We start from the raw sequence: 9,340 nt of genomic DNA, 5'->3' as shown, positions 1-9,340 counted from the left end.
AAGCATCAAAGTTAAATAACTGTCTGCAGATGGCAAAACACTTAAAATGGCCATGATTGAAAAACTGATGAGAACTCTTTTTTTTTTTTTTTTTTTTTTTTGAGACGGAGTTTTGCTCTTGTTACCCAGGCTGGAGTGCAATGACGCCATCTCGGTTTACCGCAACCTCGCCTACTGGGTTCAGGCAATTCTCCTGCCTCAGGCTCCTTAGTAGCTGGGATTACAGGCACGCGCCACCATGCCCAGCTAATTTTTTGTATTTTTAGTAGAGATGGGGTTTCACCATGTTAACCAGGATGGTCTCAATCTCTTGACCTCGTGATCCACCCGCCTCGGCCTCCCAAAGTGCTGGGATTACAGGCTTGAGCCACCGCGCCTGGCCTGAGAACTCATTATAATGCAATCGACATGGAAATTTGGTTGTTTTTGTGGATATAACATTTTGAGATAACATGATAACCATCATATTAGAACATATCAGATTTCTAGAAATTTCATACACTTATTGGAACATTTACATTACTGATTTTACATCTATACGCATGCATATATATAAATGTAATCTAAGAAGATTAAACATCACCTATACTTGACAATGCTTCCCATGTAATTTAACATATCAAAATAGCCTAATTAGTTTAACATTTCTCTTAGAGAGGACAAATCTTTTAAGATATTCTAAGGAGATTTAACAGATAAACCAAAACTATTTTTTAAAATATCTTAGTAAAAACAGACCAGTAATCCAAGAAAACATTATCCTTTTAACACAAAGGAAACAAAATTTTAGCTTTTTATCAGAACATTATTGAACTCATTTTAAAAAGTAAAAATAAAATTTATCTAATCTTAGTAGTTTGACCACACATAATTTTTTTTTCACAGACTGTCTACAACTTTCTATATATGTTCAGTTTTTGTTTTTTTTTTTTTTTTTGAGACAGAGTCTCACTCTATCATCAGGCTGGAGGCTGGAGTGCAGTGGCATGATCTTGGCTCACAGCAACCTCCATTTTTCAGGTTTAAGCAGTTCTCCTGTCTCAGCCTCCAGAGTAGCTAGGACTACAGGCATGCAACACCCACCCAGCTAATTTTTGTAGTTTTAGTAGAGAGGGGATTTCACCATGTTGGCCAGGATGGTCTTGATTTCTTGACCTCGTAAACTACCTGACTCGGCCTCCCAAAGTGCTGAGATTACAGGCGTGAGCCACCATGCCCAGGCTTGTCTTACTCTTTCACTCCTTTTTTATTCTGTAATAGTGATTTTACTTTAAGACAAAGGTACTCTTTTTTTCCTTTAGTGAAAACACACGCCTTATATACTTTTTTTAAAATTAAAAACACATCCTACTTTCTTTGTACACTTTTTGCATACAGCTGTTTTCATTTATCCTTAGTATTTCTAGTAGTTTTAATTACATATAAGATTTAGAGTTCTCAACCCTTAGTAATCTTAGTATGTAGTGAAAACTGGTAAATGTGTAATTTCATAATTTTAAAAATATATACTTCCTCACACTATGTATGTTTCTTATGTAACACAGGACATGCTTACCAGCAGATGCAAATATCTCTAATTCCTCTTTAAGAAGCAGCCAAAAATAGATAAGCTCAAACTTACGTTCAGCAATTAATGTGTAAGTAGTTTATCTTATTTGGAAATGATCTAGGTATTTAATGAATATCTATCATTTAAGTTACATGAGAGCAAATATATGAGGAATGGAATACAAAATTGAGGACTTTTTTATAGTAGAATGGATAAAGGTAAGATTTCAGGCATACAATGAGGGACACTTGTAAGCCAAAGCACAGCAGGTAGGAGGATGCTCTAGGCCAAATCTCACTTATTTCCTAATTTTGTTTAAGGTAAATTTGGAGTACTGTAAGTAGAGAGAATCTGTGAGCCACTGTACTGGCTCCTTATGAGTTTGTTTTTCTAAAACCTAGGATTATAATAACATTATTAAGGATCTGGTTACATAACTACTGGTTAAAGTTTGGGGGAGTTTTTCTCCTGTCTGTATATTTGGTAAAAGTAACTTGATTCCCTGAAGATCTGTAGACTATTCATTTCTCTGTTTTGATTTGTTATTAAAGATCTTACTTATATAACACTTTCTTGTTTATTAAATGTATTTTTTTCCTGCTGTGTTTTTAGCTCCAAATATAGCGATGATCACATATTTCTTCTATTGAAAATTTTTCCTAGTTGGTAATTAATTTATATCGGATTGTAAGAGACAGAACTCTTAACTTTGCTCTTCATCCTGGAATATTTTACTACATTAGTACCTTTCAGCAAAGTGATTTTTTTTTACTAATATGATCAAAGAATAAACAAATATTCTATAAGTAGTAATTTCCTAAATATTCTTTTTAGAAGAGTTAGAGCTGGATAGCTGCTATTTCATTGAAAAGTCAAAGCATAAATGTATTGGTACACTCTTCTAAAGACTCCTTCAGATATCTATTAATGTCAGATTGATTATTAGAATATTCCAGTTCTGGCAAAATCTTAGCAATAATAGTGACCCCAAGGTGGTAATAAATTAGAAAAAAATATATGATTTATGACTTTATGAAGACACTGATTTCTGGGCCTTCCCCCCAACATATTAAATGAGATTCTATGGAGTTGTAGGCTGGCCATCTCTGTTTTTTAGAAACTTAACCTTCACCATGTAAAATGTTCTATCACATATAAATTTGTTAAAAAGTTTATTTACAGTGGTTGACAACTATCATAAACTCTAAGTATATGTTTCTAGAATTCAGACAGTCTTGAGCCCTGAACTTGAAAATACCTTTAATAATTAAAATATCTAAGAGTTGGAAATAGAAAATGAATACTTCTGTGCAAAATATGAATGCAATGAATAAATTCTTATGTTTAAATTTGAAAAGTTTGAAAATCTTCTAAGAAATTAATTTGCCACTTAATTAAATAGACATTTTGGATGTTTTTCAAGTTGAATTTCAAAAGGTAATTTATTATCAATTTTCATTTAAATTGTTAGGCTTACTTTCTCTTATTACTTTGAAATAGCTTTCAAACTCCCTGCTGTGTTCATTTGGACCATATTTTTCTTTTTTCTTTCACTTGCCATTCTCTTCTTACCTAATTGTTTATTTCATACTTAAATGGGAAAGTAATATTTGAAATTGATTTTGTAGTGTGTCATTCCATAGAAGGTATCTTCTTTCTCTTTTTCTTTTTTGGCTTCCTCTTTCTTTATTGGGCGTTTTGTAGATGCCACACAGATCTAAAAGTTACACTGTCAAATAATTATTTAAAATCTGACCAGGAAGAAGGTCCTGGTCCAGAGTTCCAAACCAGAAGCAAAACGGAATGGGGGTAGTGGGCATTCCTCTAACATCACCAAAACCTGAAAATGAGGATCCTAAGCTCCTCCCCAGGCAAAATCCAGGCTTCAGCCCTTGGGCTAACCTGCAGGTGCCTCTGACTGCATCACACTCAGAGTAAGGTAACCAGCAAGGGGCTGGAGGGAATGGCCAGCCAAGTCCAGACATGGACAGAAGTAACTGGAAGGAGAACAGGAAACAGACAGGTACGTCCAGCTGTAGATAAGAGTGCAGCTAAGGCAGGTCGAGGGGCAGGGGAGAGGCTGGGGGAGCGGTATTGCAGCAATGCAGGAGTGTAGCCCCAGGGTCCTGTCCTGAGCGGCTGCTCAGGGTAGCAACTGTTAGTTCCCAGATGGAGCTCCTGACCCAAGCCCAGGTAAAGGACTCACACGTTGTGGGTCCTCTTGGTGAGCTGGGGCTCCTCATCCACCAGCTTGGATTTGAGGTGCTCCTTGTAAGCCAGGATGTCTCCAGGCCACTTGGTGATTGTCTGCTTCTCACAGACCCAAATTTCCTGTGCGACCTGCTGAATGAGTCTGAAGTCATGGCTGACCAGCATCATATCACCCTCAAACTCATTGATGGCATCTTCCAGGGCGTCGATGATCTCAGTATCCAGGTGATTGGTGGCCTCATTCAGGAAGAGCATGTGAGGGTTCTGCCAGGCCAGCCAGGCCAGACACACTCGGCATTTCTGCCCATCTGACAAGTTCTGGATTGAGCTCACCTGTTGTTTCCCAGTGAGACCGTATCGCCCAACAATCTTCCTCATTTCTTCCTTCTTCTTGATCTCTGGGTAACACTTCATCATGTACTCCAAAGGCGAGAGATCTAAGTCCAGCTGCTCTTGTAAATGCTGATGGTAACGCCCTATCTTGACATGCGAGTGTTTTCAGATCATGCCGTCTGTGGGTAGTAGCTCTCCAGTCAGCAGCTTTGGAAGAGTTGAATTTCCTGCTCCACTGGGCCCTAACAGAGCCACTCGTGTGTCAAGGTCAATTCCAAATTCTAGATTATTGTAGATGCAAGGCCCATCTTTTGTATACTCGAAGCTCACATTTTGCACCATAATGACGGGTGGCTGGATCTTGCCACGTGGTGGAAAGTAAAATGACAGTGTCTTGTCACTCACGACCCTCTCTGTCAGTCCTGATGCCATCATTTTCTGTAGTGTCTTTTCCTTGCTCTGGTCCTGCCAAGCCAACTTGTCACTGCCATGGCCAAACCTCGCAATGTAGTTCTTCATGTGTGCGATCTGATCTTGCTCCCAGTGAAACCTCTTCATCTGGTTCTCCTCCAGCTCTAGTTGCGTCTTCACATACTGATCATAGTTACCTGTATAATACTTCAGTCTCTTGTTGGGTGGTATGATGCTGGTCAGCCATGACTTCAGCATGTGAATGATGTTGGTACAGACACCATTCAGAAAATCCTAGGAATGGGAGATGAGGACGAAGATGCGCTTAAAAGTATTTAGTTCTTCCAGCCACACGCAAGCATCTAGGTCCAGGTGGTTGGTGGGCTCATCCAGAAGCAGCATGAAGGACTGAATAAAGAGGGCTCTGGCAAGGCAATCCTCATCCTCCAGTCCCCACTGAAGTCTTTTAGCTTCTTGCGCTGCATGGCAGGTGTGAAACCCAGTCCATGCAAGATCCTCGAGGCCCTCATCTCTGCCTTGTCGGCATCCAGCTCCTCCAGGCATTCATAGAGCTCCATGAGCTTCTCATACTTCACATCCTCGTGAGCCAGACACTCTGCCTGCCTCTCCAGCATGGTCCACTCTGTGTTGACTTCCATCACACACTGCAAGGGTGTCTTGTCACGAGGGGTCATCTCTTGAGTCAGATGGTAGATGTCGATAAGCTCAGGGATGGGCACTTCATATTTCCCAATAGCAGAAAGCAGCATGGACTTTCCAATTCCATTTAAGCCAATGAGACCATAAAGACAGCCTGAGTGTAATTCCAGTTTGGTGTCACTGAGAAGCTCTTGACCTTGAAAGGTGAATGAGAGGTTGATAATGTGAATGTCAGTACTGTTGGGGTGAGAAGCCAGGATGCCAGTGACAGCTCGAGCAGCAGCTTCATCTCAAAGTCCTCTAGCTCCTTGGTCAGCAAATCCACTTCTGTGGTCTCTCTGCCCTGGCCTCACTTTTCTCCTCTGCCACCTGTAGTTCTGTGACAGCATCTCCATTTTCTTCATGTCCTTTTATGGGCCGCTGTCAAGCTTTGGCAGCCTCCTTCTTTTTGGCTGCCTTCTTCCTGGCCAGGTCGGAGGATATGATGATGACCCACAGGGGTAGGTTCTGTTCTTTCAGGGAGCTGGGCCTCGCTGCTAAACCTCTGTCTAGAAGGCATTTTCAATATAAAGCTCAATTAATTTAATCAAACATTTACTGAAAAAATTACATTATAGGCTCTTTGCTAGCATCAAGGAAGTCCAAAGGGCTTCTTTTCTTCCTGTTTTACTTTGTAGGCGATAATTTATTTTGAAATGTATTACTATAAACACTGCGGCAAAGGTGTGTGTTTTGAGTGGGGGGTGGAGTGTGTAAGATAAGTTTATTCTTTAAGGGCAGGAATTTAGCATTTGAAATACTGTAGTCAAGATTCCAAATTATAGAAGCATGTAAAGTATTAAAGTTGATACCAAAGGTTTATTCACATTATGCATGTTAGAAAAGAAAATTTTTGAAAAAAACGAGAGTTTAAGACATTTAATTGGACAGCCAGTTTATGCAGGTGCCACCTTTAGAATAAATAAGGTTTATAAGTCAGTCAAATTCTAGAATGTTTGGAGGACTCTTCCCTCACTCGGATAAAAGGATGCACACTAGAGAATATTTTGACACCTGCCTCACAGTGAATACTTGAAGCAAGGTGCTTGCCTGAGGATCTGAGGACAGAGTGGAATTTTCCAGACCTTCTTGAACTAGACTGTATGTATTTGTGTTGTATTTTATTTCATTCCATGTTGCATACTTGCCAATACAAGTTTGTATCTCAATTTTGTTGACCCTTGCTTGCATTTACTAATACCACTTGGGAGGCAGTTTGTGGAAAGGGCTATATATGGCCAGAATACACGCCTCCTTATCAAAAGAGCTTGTTACTTCCCGATTGTCCAATTTGGCCTAGGTCAGGTCACAATACTTCCTTGTTTTCCTTCCTGCTTTCCTCATTATATCTCTTCTTTTTTTCCTCTCTTTCCCTCTTCATTATTCAATATTCATTTATTGAAGTTTAACTGTCTTCCCAGCATTGGTGAAAAATCAAGTAAAACTTTCCTAATTGATATTTTCTCCCAGTACAGAAAATGAGTCTTTCTTACATAGACTCAAAGTTCACCATAGTTAAGGTTGTGTCCCTTTGCCGTTGTTTCTTCAACAGCAAACCTGAAACCCCCATAGCTACTCTTATGACTCCCAGCCTAACATCAGGTGATTTTCTGTAATTTTGTTTGCAACCTTTACGTTATGACTGAAAACTAAAAATAAAAGTAATGGCGGGAGGCTGAGGTGGGTGGATCACAAGGTCAGGAGTTCAGGATCAGCGTAGCCAACATGGTGAAACCCTGTGTCTACTAAAAGTACGAAAAGTAGCTGAGCTTGATGGCATGCACCTGTAAACCCAGCTACTCAGGAGGCCGAGGTGGGAGGATCACTTGAAGCTGGGAGGCAGAGGTTGCAGCAAGCTGAGATCGCACCCTTGCACTCATCTGGGTAACAGAGTGAGACTCTGTCTCAAAAAAAAAAAAAGTAATGGCAAAAACCATGATTACTCTTGCACCAACCTATTGCTAATCAATAGATAATGTATGCATCTAATGGTTTGTAATTTTTAGGCTGCCATCTGCCGTGTTGGTGTTAATTTAGAGTGGAATGATCATACTAGGATTTAAACAGCCACAGGACAAACTTTTAGAAAGGCAGGTCAATGGGTGAGGTTAATCTGGAATGAACTGACAAGAATAATCATTGAGGCAAGGTAGGCAAGCTGTAGGAACTAGCAATGGATTTACAATAGAAGGGCCATGAGAGTCCAGAGGATGCAAGATGAGAAATATATGGGGTGACACTGAGGTGACAAATCAGGTCAAGGATTCTGGTTAATAGAGTAAGCTCTACTCCGGGGTCTACAGGCTTACCACAGAGCACTTGAGGCAACTGCTAAGTGCTAGTCTCCTCTCTCCACAGGAAGTTGCTATGCCTTTTTCTGTTCATAAGGATGATGGCTGACTGGGACTATTATTCTATAATGGGCAAAAATTATGTGCTTATGGTTTTTTACTGAACCCTAGAGATGTTCAAATATGTTTATTTAAGGATAGCAGATAATGTGAGATACCCTCATGTTAATAAAACGGATATATCTTATCATGTTTCCTTACTGCCACGGACTTTATAAACATGTTAACTCAGGTGATTGTATGATGAACTCCCATGATCTGACTAGGTACTTTAATGTGTAACGATGTCTATGTCTTACCCCAGGCAAGTGAGGAGTGCTTCTTTACTTTATTTGGCTCAGTGTACTCTCTATGAAAGGGATCAGCAAAAACAAAGCAACACAGAACAAAAATTGTGGAATTTTGTACTTGTATTTAGAATTTGGACTCCTTCTTATACCATGAAAACCTCTGATACTAATATTGTGTTAACATTAAAGGCACTGGGCTGGGCGTGGTGCCTCAAGCCTGTAATCCCAGCACTTTGGGAGGCCAAGGAGGGTGGATCACGAGGTCAAGAGACCAAGACCATCCTGGTCAACATGGTGAAACCCCGTCTCTATTAAAAATACAAAAAATTAGCTGGGCATGGTGGCGCGTGCCTGTAATCTCAGCTACTCAGGAGGCTGAGACAGGAGAATTGCCTGAACCCAGGAGGCGGAGGTTGCGGTGAGTTGAGATGGCGCCATTGCACTCCAGCCTGGGTAACAAGAGCAAAACTCTGTCGCAAAAAAAAAAAAAAAGCACTATACCTCCTATTTTCTTTTCTTTTCATATTATTTCCTAAGGCTTTCATTTGCTAAAACTCTCATCTTAGCCACGTTGTTCTCTTTTCTCTTTAAAAAATCCTTATATAGAAATTCATGTATATTTCATTGACTACGAAAATATTTCAATTTAGAAGTTATTATGTATAATAATGTGAGGAGCCAGGTGCATAGCTAATTATCATAGCTGTTACCTGTCTTGTTCCTTCAACAAAAAATGTCAAATGCCAAAGTTTACATTCAAAAGTTTAAGAATATAATTGAACTTTTGATCTCTCTCTTTTTTTTTTTGAGACAGAGTCTCAGTCTGTCATAAGGCTGGAGTATAGTGGTGCGATCTCAGCTCACTGCAACCTCTGCCTCCCGGATTCAAGCAATTCTCCTGCCTCTGCCTCCCAAGCAAGTGGGATTACATGTGCCTACCACCACGCCTGGCTAATCATTGTATTTTTAGTAGAGATGGGGTTTCACCATGTTGGCCAGGACGGTCTTGACCTCTTAAACTCGTGATCCACCTGTCTCCATCTTCCAAAATGCTGGGATTACAAGCATGAGCCACCACACCCAGCCTGAACTTTTAAGCTTAAGAGTCTAAGCTCCTGCCTTCGATACCTCTTTCTGGTATACATATTAACATTATTACCAGTGGTGCTTGAACTACACCAATTACCTCACTGTACATCCTTGGAAAAAAAACTTGTCACTTCTTTACTAATTGACCTCATCATCCAGGAGCAGTTCCTCAAATGTAATCAAAAGTTTAAACTCTTCTGCATTTGAATTAAGGGATACAGAGGGACTAGATTAAATGACATTAGATGTCTCCTAAAAGTGGGTTTTGGGGTGGAATCAGCATGAATACGTGCAGTATGTAATGAATAACTGAGGTGGGAAGTGATGGGAAAGAAATACAGTATGGCTTGGTGTGCAATGAATCTGAACACTCTGAATGATAGCTCACCATCCTCCTGCCTATATTT

The 9,340-nt window shown here is 40.0% G+C and overlaps 1 pseudogene; it reads right to left on the bottom strand.

Annotated features, from left to right (window-relative positions):
* Nucleotides 1-3,751: 3,751 nt before the first annotated feature.
* Nucleotides 3,752-9,042, bottom strand: LOC100408850 (ATP-binding cassette sub-family F member 2 pseudogene; annotated as a pseudogene).
* Nucleotides 9,043-9,340: the final 298 nt, after the last annotated feature.

Source organism: Callithrix jacchus, chromosome 2 (assembly GCF_049354715.1).
Source record: "Callithrix jacchus isolate 240 chromosome 2, calJac240_pri, whole genome shotgun sequence".
NCBI lineage: Eukaryota > Metazoa > Chordata > Mammalia > Primates > Cebidae > Callithrix > Callithrix jacchus.
The sequence above is the reverse complement of the archived record's forward strand: the minus strand, read 5'-3'. Positions and strand labels throughout refer to the sequence as shown.